This window comes from Strix aluco, chromosome 1 (assembly GCF_031877795.1).
Source record: "Strix aluco isolate bStrAlu1 chromosome 1, bStrAlu1.hap1, whole genome shotgun sequence".
Classification (NCBI taxonomy): domain Eukaryota; kingdom Metazoa; phylum Chordata; class Aves; order Strigiformes; family Strigidae; genus Strix; species Strix aluco.
In genome coordinates this window covers 66,595,685-66,609,974 of record NC_133931.1, presented here as the reverse complement: position 1 = coordinate 66,609,974, position 14,290 = coordinate 66,595,685, and the positions used below count along the sequence as shown (strand labels likewise).

At 43.9% G+C, this 14,290-nt stretch overlaps 1 long non-coding RNA gene across 1 annotated transcript in view; it reads left to right on the top strand.

The window, feature by feature from the left end:
- Positions 1–8,331, top strand: part of LOC141923122 (uncharacterized) — an 81,672-nt gene extending 73,341 nt beyond the window's left edge. The window contains exon 6 of the long non-coding RNA XR_012623192.1: positions 7,215–8,331. This is a non-coding gene — a long non-coding RNA (uncharacterized LOC141923122). The remainder of the gene's footprint in view (positions 1–7,214) is intronic.
- The last annotated feature ends 5,959 nt before the right edge of the window (positions 8,332–14,290 follow it).

Here is a 14,290-nt window from a genome sequence, read left to right as displayed (position 1 = left end):
CTTCTGGGGGGTGAACAAATGGCTCATGAAAAAAAGCTGATTTTTTTATCCACACAAAACGTGTGTGAAGGTGGCGCTGTTATATGGGTCAGCTCTGGAAAGATGGAAGAGCAGTGTGTTAAAAAAAAAGGGAGCCATTCGCATGACTCTATTAAGAAAAGAAAACTGCTCCAAACTCACTCTTCTGTGCCTCACTCTCCCGGCTAACTCCGGAGGAGTCACTGCTGCTGTTCATGTCCCTGGGGAAGAAGGAAAGAGAAGTGAGAGCCTCCAGGGTATATTAAAAAAAATTAAAGGGGGGAGGGGGTGGCAAACACTGAGCCATAAAAAAGGTATATAGAGAAAGTGGGAAAGCAGAAACTGTACCTCTTCTGGAGCATGCAGTGAGGCATAAAGGCGGGCAGGGGAATGAGGGGGGGGCAGAGCAGCAGGGCGGCTCACTGGCACCCCCGGAACATCGCTCCCGGCCTGCTGCCACCATAAAATAACTGTAAAACAGCTCTGCACCCCACACCCGGGCCCCACCCGCACGGCCGCTCTGCTCCCCTCCGCAACCCACGGACCCCCACACCCCCCGGTCATCCCGGTGGGCACAGAGCTGGGGCAGTGGAGCCTCCTGGGGGCAGCTGCCTCCTCTTGCCACCACTGTGGCCTCCAGGAGAGTGTCTCTCCACAGCTCTTCAGCAGCGGGCCATGTCCAAAGTACAGACTTCGCCTTGATCGAGCTCAGGGAGGGAGTTTTCATCCCTCTACACAGCTACCTGTGGTCACAAAGTGTGCAGAAACTGAACTCTTTGAAATTTCCACCTCTCTGTCTGGCTTGGTTAGCTCTGACCAGTAATGACAGACACGCATGTGCTCACCACAGACCTGATCGCAGGCACTCTCTGTCCTCTAACAAGACAAAACCAATACCGAAGCTTCCTGGTGCAGCAATCGTTACAAGACAAAAATCACCAAAGCATTTTACCATCCCTGCTATACAACCAGCCATCATCACAAATACTCTTCATCAAAAAATGCTCTGGTGAGCAGATAGCACTATGCGCTTGCAGGTGATGAACAGAAATGATAAGGATAAAGGCGGATCAGGGTGAGAGATGCCCACACACAAAGATTTGCATATCCTGATTTATGCTGTATACTCATGATCAGGTTTGGTAGGCAGTGCACCACTGAGACAGACCTTACACATAAGTCAAGAGGAGATGAAAATCTGAGCTGTCTGAGTTTGTCTGGCCCAAGGCTTTGCACAGATCTTGACCAGCAAAAGTGACACTGCTGCCCCACTGTGCTAGTAACTACACGTTGCCAACTCCCTCATTCACCTTATCTGCTGTCCAGGGGTTTTCCTTCTTCCCGGATACCACTCTTCTTCCAGGCTTTGCAGGCCTTCTTTTTTCCTCACAGTACTTTTCCTTCTTATGTGTATGCCCCTTGTCTCCCCCTTCCTACTCTGACATAGGAAGTTTATGGTGGAAGACTGAAGGAGGAGAAAACAATTCTCAAGAATCAAGTGGAGAACATGGAGAGTGAGAAGGGCTAAGAAGATGGCTGTTGTAGGATAGACAGGTTGAAAGGAAGAATTTCTCTAGTGGCTACTAGTTTCCTTCAAGCCATCCCATGTCATGGAAGCCACAAAATGAGCAATCCAGCTCATGTAAGTCCTTTTTCTGGGCAAAACATTATGTACTTGGTTAACAGCCCATAAAGTAAATACAAATGCCTAAGCCCAAGAATGTCATTTCAACTAGGAGCATCTGTATCAACACCATGGTGACTTTGCTTGCCTCCTGTTAGTGTGTCCTTGAGGTAAGTACATATATTATTTTTTATTCATCTTCATGAGTTTGGACAAGCACTGTACCCAACCCTCAAAAGTCACTGTAGTTCCAACTCTACAGAAAGAAGGGTATGTGAGATCAAACAAGGTAAGCTCTGAGCTTGTAACAATTAATTTTTTAGCTTTATTCAAAAGTAGAATAAGCAACATTAATCCAGGAAAGCTAGTTATCATGCAATAATACCTACAGGGCCCACAACTGTTGAATTATTTAGAGTAAACTTTGCATTGAGTGCCATGAATTATACTCTTAAAAAAAAAAGAGTACACAGTCAAATCAGTTAGTTCAGCGTGAAATATCTGGGTCCTGATCCAGGATTTATGCCTATATTTAAATGATATTACTCTCAGTCTACATTTCCATCTCCATCGAGAAGTGCCTCTATCCATGCAGAGCAAAGTCCATACAGGCTTAGCTGTGCATTCCAGTGCAGGACTCAGGTTTCCTCTGTGATGTGCATGTGTCTCCTCCACACACATCAGTCCTGTCCAAATAATGCTGCAACCCTGACTGACCTTTCAATATTAATGACAACATACTCTAGAAAGCACTAGGAGAGAGGTTTTCAAAGCTGCTGAAAGACAGCTTTGTGGGATTTTCGAATATGACTAAACAGGCCGATTGGCTGACTCCTACTGCGTCCATGAAATCAGTAGGAGTTGAGATACCTAACTTCTTCAGACATGTTTGGAAACCTTGATGCAAACATCTTTTAATAACTAAGAATTTGGGGGCATTTGGCCTTACTTATAGATGAGGTCTGTCTAGACACACAGTAAAAAAAACCCTCACAAAACTCACAAAACTGATTAAGTCTAGTACATGAAAGTGCTCAGAATAGCTGGGTTGCTCCAGATAAGACATACTGACTCAGCTTTAGTTTTGGCTCCATACACTTTGTATCCCAGATTCAGATCCAGCAGAAACCGGGCTAGCGCTATTTTACTGAAGCCTGAAGCCTGAAGAGCACCTGCAATTGGAACAGCTGCCTCATGTACTTGGATTCTGAAAGAAAAAAGAGAAAAAAGAAAGGTTCTGCATATCCACAACTTCTCCCCTCCTCCTCCCTGGTAACCTGGAGCATTTCTGGCAAGGACTGCCAGGTAGCCTGCAACCTGAAGCTATGCTCCAGAGGCCTCTCACCTGGGAGTGCTAACCAAATTGTGGGCTGTGATCTGCTCACCACCATTTTACCTGTCATTCTACATGCAATGCAGGAGACTTCATCAACAACCTCTTGAGCAAAGATTTTTACCTCTGCCACAGCAGATAAACAAAGACCTGCAAGAAATGAAACTTTCGGTAAAGTCAGTTCTGGTTCAAGAAGTAATTGTTCACAGATTCATGGTATGGCCGTCTTCATTGGGAAACTTTCGTTTAATTTAATTGTTATATGAAAATAAATGAAAGCCTTTTTGTGTTTCTGAATTTCAGTCTGCTGTAGAAATCACAGTTCATCACTGAACTTATCACTACCATGTGAGAAGTATTTTGGAAAGTCACATCACACAGGTCTTCCCTTGAAGTCAACACACTGAAAAAAATATGTATCACGTATATTGCTCACCACTTCTGCACAGATCTGGGTTCATCAAATTTGAGCTTTGATTCATTTTAGCCATATGGCCAAAATGATCCGTATGAATCTGTCCAAAATTGTCTGCCTTTCTGCTTCAAGCTCATGCTTGCATTCACAACCAGAGGCAAACACACACCAGCACTGATATTCATCTTCTGGTTACTCAGAACCAAGCCCCCACCTCCAGCAGTATTTACATTCAGGCTGGAATAGGAGGCACCACCCTGGCGGGGAGCTTGATGTGAAGCTCCACATTTACAACCCTGTCACCAGACTAAATCAAATGGTATGTGGTCCATAACACTGTCAGGAAGGTAAGGTATGCCTTTCTGCATCTGATTAAGAGTGATATATTCAGTCAACCCACATAATAATGTTGGTTTAGGACTAAAATGAGACACTATTGGCAAATGCAACAATCTTCTTTTTCAAATGATGAAGAGGATGTGCAAATACAACCAGAGTATAAAAATCTAACAATCCTAGCAACACAGAGATACTGGGATCAGGACTGGGATGCTTTACAGCCTGTGTGCTCTGCCTTTTGCCTCTTATTTGTTGTTTATGCTTAGGAATAGAGCTGTGGGGGACGGGATATTTAGGAACTGTCACCACACGAATGACATATGGGTACTGCCTGGCTCATGGCATCTTTATGATGGTGTGACTTCTAAACCAGACATATGCAGATTAGCAGTGGGTTCAGTCATGCTGAAAGCATCCAGGGCTTCCTTTTAAGCACCGATCCCTTTCTGACTGGCAGTGATGTGACTGTCAGCTACTGTTTCCTGATGTCTCTCTCACATGACTCCCGAGTGCCATGATACACCATGCTCGGATGGCTATCCGATGTCCAATCAGTGTAGCACGGCAGCAGACAGTAACAGGGGTTTCTGTTCCTGGCTGGGTGCCACAGTGTACTTGGAGACACTTGCTGCTTGCATGTGAGTTTTGGAATCCCCTTTTACAATCAGGAGGTCTATGGAAAAAGAAATCCCTACCACAGCATGAACATAATACTGGTTCTGTGTGATGCCAAAAGCATTAATGTCCTTCAGCCTTAAGGCCGAGTGCCTACAGACTCCAAATGTCCCGGTTCACTCAGCACATTTCTCTTGACCTTATGCATCATTTTTTGATAATTATAACATCACATGATAGCACACTGCACTGTCTTTCAGTTATGAAACTGGGGCCTCACATCAGTAGAAAAATCCAGGTATTTTTTTTAAATCATCACAGGAGAATGGAGAAGCCATTACTGCAAACTGCAAACCTGATGGTACAGTAGCTTCCAAACTTGGGGATGAGTTGCCTTTATGTTGATTAAGGGATGCTCCTGTTTAAATAAAAATGTCTCAATTTAATTTTCATCAAAAAAACATGGACTTCTGCCTGTAACTCTCACTGGCAATAGAGCCTGCAGCCCCACTTAATTCAAGCCAGGACTCCACTTAAAATGTTTTTAAAGGAGCAACAGGTGACTAAATGCTATGCTGAGAGACACATCAGAAATGCTTTAGACACACAAAAAATTTGGCTTTGTCTTTTGTACCAAGTGCTGAATAGGTTTTGAAGTTAAAGAGGTGTTCATAAAAATGAAGATAAAGAAGCCGTTCTGCTGTGGGCCTTCCTCCTCAGTTACTACCCCTCACAACTGCTCACTTTTCAGTTTTGGACTCCTCATTCTGCCTGTCCAGGGAGAGGGCAGCCCCCTCCTACAGCAGGGGCACTTTAGAGCTCCTGCAAAGGCATCTCATCTCTCCACTCACAAACTACCGCCAGAAATGTTCCTTTCTTTGGCATTACAAGGTAACTGACACATGTTCAGGGCTTCTGGCTTTACAAAATTATAGTTAATACATACATACAACACTTGTCAAGGTAGGGAGTTCATTCAGTCCTGCTGCTGTCACCATCCCTTTTCTCAAAAGCTGCTTGGGCTGCTGTGGGAGATGCTAAAGCACAAGGAGGTGGTAAGCAATGGGCAGCACGCAGCGGGTGGGGATGACCGGTTAACCCACTAGATGTCATGACCAGTGGTGAACAAGGCTGGTGTTGCTGTTCATGGGAACGAAGAGCCACTCACAGCAAAGGTGAGGTTCCAGTTCCAGGGCAGAGCCCCCACACAGCAGCAGTGCATGCTCCAGGCGTGCCCAAAATCAAGACACTCCCTCCCAATGGACAACACATCAGCCTGTCCACCGGACAGTCCTGTGGCCAGCACATCTTTCATACCTGTAAGAGGACAGGACTATTGCCAAGGCTCCTTGGACGAGAAGAATGCTTCCCAAACCACTGATAGAATTTTCTTCCCTTTAACAACTCCTACTGAATTTTTTTTAATGCTTTTTCATATCATTCACAGCATTTGAATAGGTCAATGTCACTGTCCCGTGGTTGTCCATTGAGCAGAATTTAGACACTCAGATTGCTGCAGAGAAGGGAATTTGAGCTGATGCCATGCAAGTGTGTTAAAAAAGACCACTAGAAACCTAGAGACCACTAGTTTGGGTATGGCAGAATGGCTGCAGTTGTTTGGCAGGTCATGAAGGCCCAGCAAATTTACTTTTATGAGACTTAAAGAATGTAGTAGGGATGAGATCAATGTGATCATACAGAGACTTGTGAAAAGTCAGTAGAATTTATGTTTTGATACAGAAAGATCTCCTTTCCATTGGACTTCCAAAATAACTCATCTATAAAACATGTAAATTCAATCACATGGTTGATAAATGCTGCAGGAAAATTACCTTTTCCTGCACTTTTCTATAAATGCAGTTCTGTAGGTCTGATGGAGAGGAAGCTTCAGGTTTCTAACTTTCCTTCATATTATTGAGTGGGGACCACGTGCCCAGATCAGCTGAGAGTGGGTCACAAGAGCAGCGGCACTGAGGTTCACCACAGATCCTCCTGCCTGCTGCTCTCCTCTGCCAGCCATCGTCACACAGAGCGACCACAGAGACACTTCAGCTTGGGAGAGACCTCTGGGAGTCACCTAGTCCAACCTTCTGCTCAAGCAGGGCAACTTCTAAGTTAGATCATGGCTAATTAACAACAAAATGAAACACAACAGAAACACCAGGGATGTGCATGTGTGTTGGATATGCAGCATCAAATGGAGAATTCAGAATTTCATAAGTACATTCTCAGTTAACCACTCCCCTAACTTTAAAGGCATATTTTAACGTGACACTGATTCATGATCAGCTTTCTCAGATAAATGCAGCATACCCAGAAATCAGCAACTGTAAGCTGCTCAAACTTAGTAACAAATCGAACAAAGCAAACTTAATGCTTTAATCCAAAAACAAGCAGTAGACAAAAATCCTGATACAGTTGTCAAACATAGCATAATCTTTGTTTTTACATTATTTCAGTTTGGGGTTTTTTTAGGAACTGTAATTTAACCTTATCAAGTAGGAGTTTCTGTTTTTTTGGGGGTGGGGGCAGGCTCTCTCCAGATCAAAGCAGAGGCATATGAGGAGAGAACTGAGAGCAAGCATGTGCTCTTGCAGTCTGTGCCGGGCAGCTGAGGGTGACCGAATCTGCTCCTCATTTACTTCTGTACAGCTGGCGATCTCTAACATTAGTTGCTTGCTCCACTCATATTTCCTTTTTACAAGGGAGAGCCTTTCATCAGAAAGCTGGAACAAATTGCACCTTTGGTTAAACCATCATGCATGCTAACCGTTGCTTCCTCTTTCCCAGTATCTGACATCAGAGCCATGCTGTTTGAGGAAGTCACAGTTATAGTGATTGTTTCTAACCACTGCTCCCTTCTATTTTAGGCTGGCTGAGAATGATCCCACCCCTTTGTACTCTGCTGCTAGCTAAGTACACTTATACCTGTAACCTGTACACCCAGGAACATTGTCTGGGAAGACTAGAGGACAAGACATTTCTGCACAGAACAAAGGAGCAGAAAAGGAAAGTGTGGCTCTTTTTATTATTATTATTTATTTTGTATCGATTTGAAATTCTTTAACAACAACAGCACTTTGATTGATGTGAAGTCACAATGAAGTCACAGTAGACTTGGCAGTGTGATGAATGCTCCTTTGACCTTTAGAGATGGTTGGCCTCATTCCCCCACTGCTGTGCACCCAGGGTTGTAATTTATACCTGTGGCAAAGTGGTTACCAAATCAGCATGGTAGCAGTTTATAGCGACTTGTGCGAATCACAACACAAGGAACAAGGCAGGGGGAAATCAGGCCCAGTGCCTTCTCCCACAAGGCATCAAAGAGAGGATCTTTTATAATTTACTACAATACCGCCTAAGTACCAACCTAAAGCGAGGACCTGCCAGGCACCCTACAAACACAGAATAGTGGATGGCCGCTTGTCGCAGCCCAAGGGCTTGTCTACAGGGGGAAGTTACTGCTCATTAAACGAAGGTGTGTGCAGGGAAAGCATCTCTTTGTGCTCCGGGAGGAGCCGGTGCAGTTTGCAAGCTCCTGGGCTGACCGCAGGTGCTGTGTAAACCTGCGTGGCTACACAGCAGCTAAGTCGAAGGGCTGGAGCTCCACTAGTCCCCCTCCTAAATCTACCCCGCCTCCCAAGCAGGTTAGCCCTGTGCAGAGAAACCTCTTTAAACCTTTGCAAGTTTCAAAAGCCTGGGAAACATGCAGGATTACATGGGGGAAGAGGTTTCCAGAGCTGTGCACATAACCCTGAAAGGACAGTGTTGGCCACATCTACAGGGCCTTGCTAGATCACTCCTCAGACCGTCTGACTCAGGGTGCCCCAAACTGGAGGAACCTACCTGTGTCCACGCTGAAGGCCTTCAGGCATCCCAAATCCCTCTTCAGGCGGAGACCAGCTCTGTGCTCTCTGGCCTGACGTCAGTCTCCGAAGCCCTCCCAGAGGGAAGAGGACCATCACGGAGGTCCTTCAGTCATGTCATCCACAAGGCAAATGCACCACGGTCACACTATAACCTCACCATGAAGCGCTACAAAGGGGTTCTGCCTTACTGAACACTAAGATCACCCAACAGCAGATCTAGCAGATCACATGCAGGTGTGCTGGGTCTGGGGCAGGGGGAACTCAATCCATCATCTATTTGCTACCAACTGAGGGCCAAAATGCTCTCTTTCTGAAAGGAGCATGCAGGCTTGAACAAAAATAAGAGGTCTTATAGAGCAGGTGTTGTGAACACATGAGCTCCTGGGCCCTCACACAGAGATGGCTTTTCAGATGATTCAAGGCAGGTTTGCAAATGCGTCCCATAAAATGTGCCTGCACTAAATACAGTAATCACCCAGTTCCAGGTTCTAGGAAAAAAAAAGTTCCCAACAGAAGAAACACAATCCCTCAACTTCTTCCAGGGGTCCAGGGGCACCTCCCAGGACTATCTTCCATCTTCTTGAGAGGCATTCATTTGGAGCCAGTGAAATACAGCAGTTTCTGACTCCAAGACAGCAGCCCAAGCAAGTGTCCTTGGACAGGGCAATTTGAGCTGGGAGTCATGGCCTGTGACCACAGGAGACGGTTTGTGTTCCTCTTTGTGAGAAAAGTAGAGGAAGCCAGAGAGCAAGGTCTGACCAAGGCCTACAAAATGAATATACAACTGTGCAGCCCCTTTTCTGTCTTAATTTTAAAAGTCCTGCAATCCCCCTATGTATACCTAACATACTGATTTTGAAAGTGCCCAAGAGGAACTGGGATTTGGCTTATTTGCAGTGTTGTGATGCGCAAGTTTGTAGGAAACCCGTGTATAATATTGCCCCAGACACCACAGCTCCAGCACTAGGCAGGCTGTGTGTGAGTCCAGCAGTGCCTGCACTTCATGCATTCCCTTGCAAAAGGCAGGGTATGTTAAAATGATCTATAAGCTGGGGGAACCAGCATAAAAATTTCACCTGGCCCTGACATGGGTGACAAAATTATCTACGGAGTAGACAAAACACCATTAAGACCGTGTCTAATGCCACCCCACTCTACTCGACAGTCCTGCCAGGATTAACTCCAGCAACAATCTCACAGAACTCCCCAAGACATGCATCTATAACTACCCTTCTGTCCCTCAAGTCTTGCCTCCTCTGTGGCCAGCAAAACCTCCCCTGGGTCCCAGTGACCTCCACCTCAATGGCACTGCATTTTCCGCCTGAAGGCAGGACTTGGTAAGGAAATGGAGGGGACAGTTAACCTCTGCTTTCACAGGTTCTCCCTACTTCTGAGATGCCTTCCTGCTTTTACAAGCACCCAAAGGACAAGTGCTTTTTACTTAGCAAAAACTCTGGAATTAATTAACTTAAACCAAATAGTGTTTCTGAATCAGGTATTTGTACACAGCCCCTGTTGCATACCCAGATATGATAAAGCCTACGAGGTGTCTCGAGCATAACTCAGTGCAGAGTTTATCCTGTGTGGTCCTTACAAGCGATGGCACAAGTCAGCTGGCTAACCACTAGAAAGCAAAACCATACTCCTCATAAGCTTTCAAATAGAAACAATAAATTAACAAAGCCACAATTACTTCTTAAAAGCTTCTTTTTCAAAGCAAGCCTTTTCTGCTGTGCTTTCTGATTTCTTTCAGGATCTCGAGATGAGGATGAGCTCCATCTCCTTCTGAAAGATCGGAGGGGAGAGCAGGGCCAGGTGCAACCTAGAACAGCAATGCAGAACATCAGGAAGATTTTGGCAGGAAGGGGTCTCTGGAGGTCTCCATTTCCACCTACTAAGGAAGGGCTACCTTCAAGGCAGATCAAGTTGACTTGCAAGCTTTCATTGTCTCCACAGACAGAGACTCTGCAACATTTCAGAGACCTGTTCCAGTGTTTGACTAAGTCTCCTGGTGAAGAATTTTCTTTTTACACTCAGAACTTCCCTTGCTGCATGTTGTGAGCATTGCCTCTTGCCCTTTCGCTGAGCAACTTCGAGAGGAGTCTTGTTCTGTCTTCTCTGTAACTCCCCTTTAGACAGCTGAGGACAGCAATTAGATCTCCCCTTATCCTTTTTTCCTCTGGGCCAAATACCCCCAGTTCTCTCAGCCCATCCCGCTATGTTACACACTCCAGCCACAGCACAGGAGCATTTTACTCAAAATTAATGACAGCATTCCATTCCTGCAGAGGTCAAAACCAGTGACCTCAGGATGGCACCCCGTGTATTTTAATGATAAAATGCTGACATTTTAAAATCATTTGAGGATTTTCTCCTCATTCTGTATAGGTTAAATGCTCATATAAAACCACAATAAATTAAAAATTATATGGAGTTATGTTTTATTACAAGTTGCATAAAATAAAGCAACAAATCACATCCTAGCAGGTGACCATCCCTCTCTGCCAGGTATTAAGCCTGTCATTTGGCCAGCTGAGCTACACTAAGCATCAGATAAAACCTGCAGACTGATTAGACCCAACTGGCACCTGCAGAATTAACACCTGCAATTTTGGTCAGCTAGCTAAACTAATTGAACTGAGCAGCAGAAAGCTATTAGATTTCACTTCTTCTGTTTTCACACATAACTCTTGACGTCCTTTGCAAGCAGTTGTGAGAAACTGCATATTTGATTTAGTTTGAAATCTGATCATTTTCGCAGGTGACCACAGCTTTTTAATGCAAACATGGAGATACCTCTCTATTCTTGCTGCAGAACAGAGCAGGTTTGTTTTTCTGTTCTGCTTTAGGAAACCGCCATTGGATATTCAGTGACAAGCAGTTTGAATAGATAGATTTAATTTTTGCTACAGCCTCGGTTACAATAACAATCCTTACATCTCTTGTAATTACCACCCAGCATTTCACCCACAACTACATAACAGCCTCTCTTTCTGTATATTTAATCACCCTCTCCTAACCTCCAACTCAACTAATGGAGCTGGTGGTTGATTAGCAAACAAATAATCACCTGAGTGCCAGATACAGACAGCTGCACCGTGTGTGTGTCACTCACGACCCATCTGCAGGTCGCAGCAAATGCCAGATGCTTGTCTTGGAGCAAGCTTGGTGGCAGAGCACTGGACACAGGGAGTGGCGCACACATGCATGCACGTGTGTGTATGGATGCAGAGAAATAAGAGTCAGGAAAGCATGGAAAATGTTATGGAAAGAAAACATTTTTATCTGCTTTTCTCTCATGGCTAATTTGTTTCTTAGTGTTTCCTCAGTGTCATGACTACCACACCATCTGCTGAAGAGAAAAGTTTGGTGTAATCTCAGGTAGTCAAAAAAAAGAGCTGGTTGCTCAGACTGTGCAGTGAGAGTGGATTTGGTAAGTGGTCCTGACTAATGTGGTGTGTGTGTCTCCTGAGTTTTATAGTTTCTAAACACTAGAAGATGGCAAGCAGTTACAATGAATACAATATTTGGCAAAATCTCCTGACTAAACCCAAATTTTACATTTGATTCACAAAGTGACTGTGCAGTTCAACAAAAGGTGGGCTTGTAATAATTGCCAGCATTATTCATACAAATATATTAATATTTTCATATCGCACTCATCACCTTGAAAAGAAGTTAGAGATTCAATGCCAGCTTCAGCATATATACACTAGACTGCTTCTGAAGTACATCCGAGAATTATGATTTAATGATGTGATATTTTATTTTAAAATATACATTCAGGTGTGTGGTGATTATTCAGGAAAGATATAAAGCTCACTCAAATCCATTGGCTTCTCTAAGGCTGGATCTTGCTTTATTGTTTGATTTTCTTGACAAAAACGGCATTAATACTTTAGTGGAACCTGGATTTATATCAGCAACTTATTAAACTGAGCAGTGCAAAAATAAAACAAAAGAGAGACTGAACTTTAGAAAGTAAAGATTTGTTGGGCATCCTTCCAGTTGGAAAGGGATGGTGATTAAGTTGGAGGTAACCCATCTTTTTTTAACTAACCTTGAGCAAAGCTCAAACTTGTGCTCAGTGTAGATGAACATTACCACCTTAATAACATATTTACTTTTTTTTAGTGATAAAGGCAGACACTATCAAAGACATAGTCACACTGAGGCAGAGGTATTAAACTTTTCCTTTATATGGGTGTAACTGAATGTCAGATTGGATGTTGCAAGCAGGCAAATGGATGGGAGTAGCAATACAAGTGCAGAAATGTCTTCCCCATCTTACTAGGGAATGCCTACCCGATTACAATGAGGGGAAGGCGAAGGGGAAGGGGAAGGGGAATGCCCCTTTGTCTTCATTACACTTATCTCTTCCGTCCTCATATGGCTTTAAATTCCCATATAGTTGTTTAGATTGTACTCTTCCTTCAGAGCAACACATTGTCTTCTGTGTTTGCCAAAGAAGACACAAACTCCCTTAAAGATCTCCTTCTAGCTGAAACTGCCCACCAAACTAGAGAATTCCCTAGGTCTACGTCTATGTGAGGAAATGAAAGAATCCTATGCAGACCTCATCCGAATATTTCCCTGGTAGGATAACACTACCATGCCACCAGCAATCTCTGCTTGTGCAAACAAAATCTGACAGTAAACACAGGTGAACCTTCTGAAAGATCAAATCTTAGAAAATGCACTAAGCTGCTTGATGCACATGATAAATAAATGGTTTGTGGGCTATATTCATACCGCTGGATCAAGACTTCATTGCTTCTACATTTTTTCCATCCATACCTTGGCATTTAATATTAATTTACTTATGTGGAATCAGCCATAATCACATTTGCCATAGGTGAGCTGTTACTACAACTAGGCATTATTGATTGCTAGGAAAAAATGAACTGAAAACACAGTTGGCTGTGTGTGTTACGGTATGTAAGGGAAAGCAGAGAGTGTGTCCTGCCCTCCTGCTCTGTTGTGTACAGTTGAAGCACTGACTCCATGAGAATTTGTGTGTGTGTGCGTGTGTGATGATAAATCACAAGCAATACTAGCCTTCTCAAAATAGGGAAGGGTAGGGAGGGGCCACAAGCCCACCTGTCTTGGGTGCATACCAGTGCCCACTGGCACCTGTGGAGAGTGAACCTCTGTTACCTACAATCTGTTAGATCTCACAAAATGAACTCAACCCTTTCCTTCATAAAATAGCACTGTATGGAAGTAGAATCATCTCCAGGAAAACAGTATTGATGGAGGGGGAAATGCCAAACTATGTATTTCACCATTTGCACTTAAAAGAGTGGAATGAGAAATGGTTTGAAAAATCCCCTTCTTCTGAGCAAAACAGACTGAACTCAGCACACTTAAATGCTGGCATCCAGCTACTGGATCACAATTTATATCATCTGAATCTATGTGATGATTATACATTTCCTTCCAAATTGTTGATAAAGGTATTGAGCAATGCTGAACCAAGAATAGCTCCTTATGCAACTTCAGTTCCAAATTTACAGCACTCTTCTGCCAGCTCCTCTAAACCAGAGATTTCCAATCTGTAGTGCGCAAAGCCCACTGATGGTCCGCATGCAACCTCAAAGGAGCAGCCAAACACAATTAAAACTCTGTCCTGATGCTTTCTTCTGGAGGCAATGAGAGACTGTTTGAGTAGGTAAGAATTTACTGTAATACCTGGGCTCAGTTTCACACAGTGAAGGGAGATGCTACCATGTAGCTGCTGTCTAACAGCATCTTCTCCTTCCACCACTTAGACTACTAAAAGACATACACGCAGAAACTAAGGGCCAACTCTTTTTCCTCTGAATGGCAACTGCCATGGTTGCTTTCAGTTTCACTGACAGCAATATTTGTTCTGTAGCTGAATCACAGAAATCACTACAGGATCATGCTGTTTAGGGACAGTAATGGAAAGTGGAGAAGTAGTATCAAAATAAAATCAAAATGTGCAGCTGAAAAAGCTGAATGCAGTAGTAAAATCTCAAATCATTAACAGAAACTAATTCACAAGAGCAATAATCCAGCTAACAGTCAATCAAAAGGAGGTGAAGTTGAAGAAA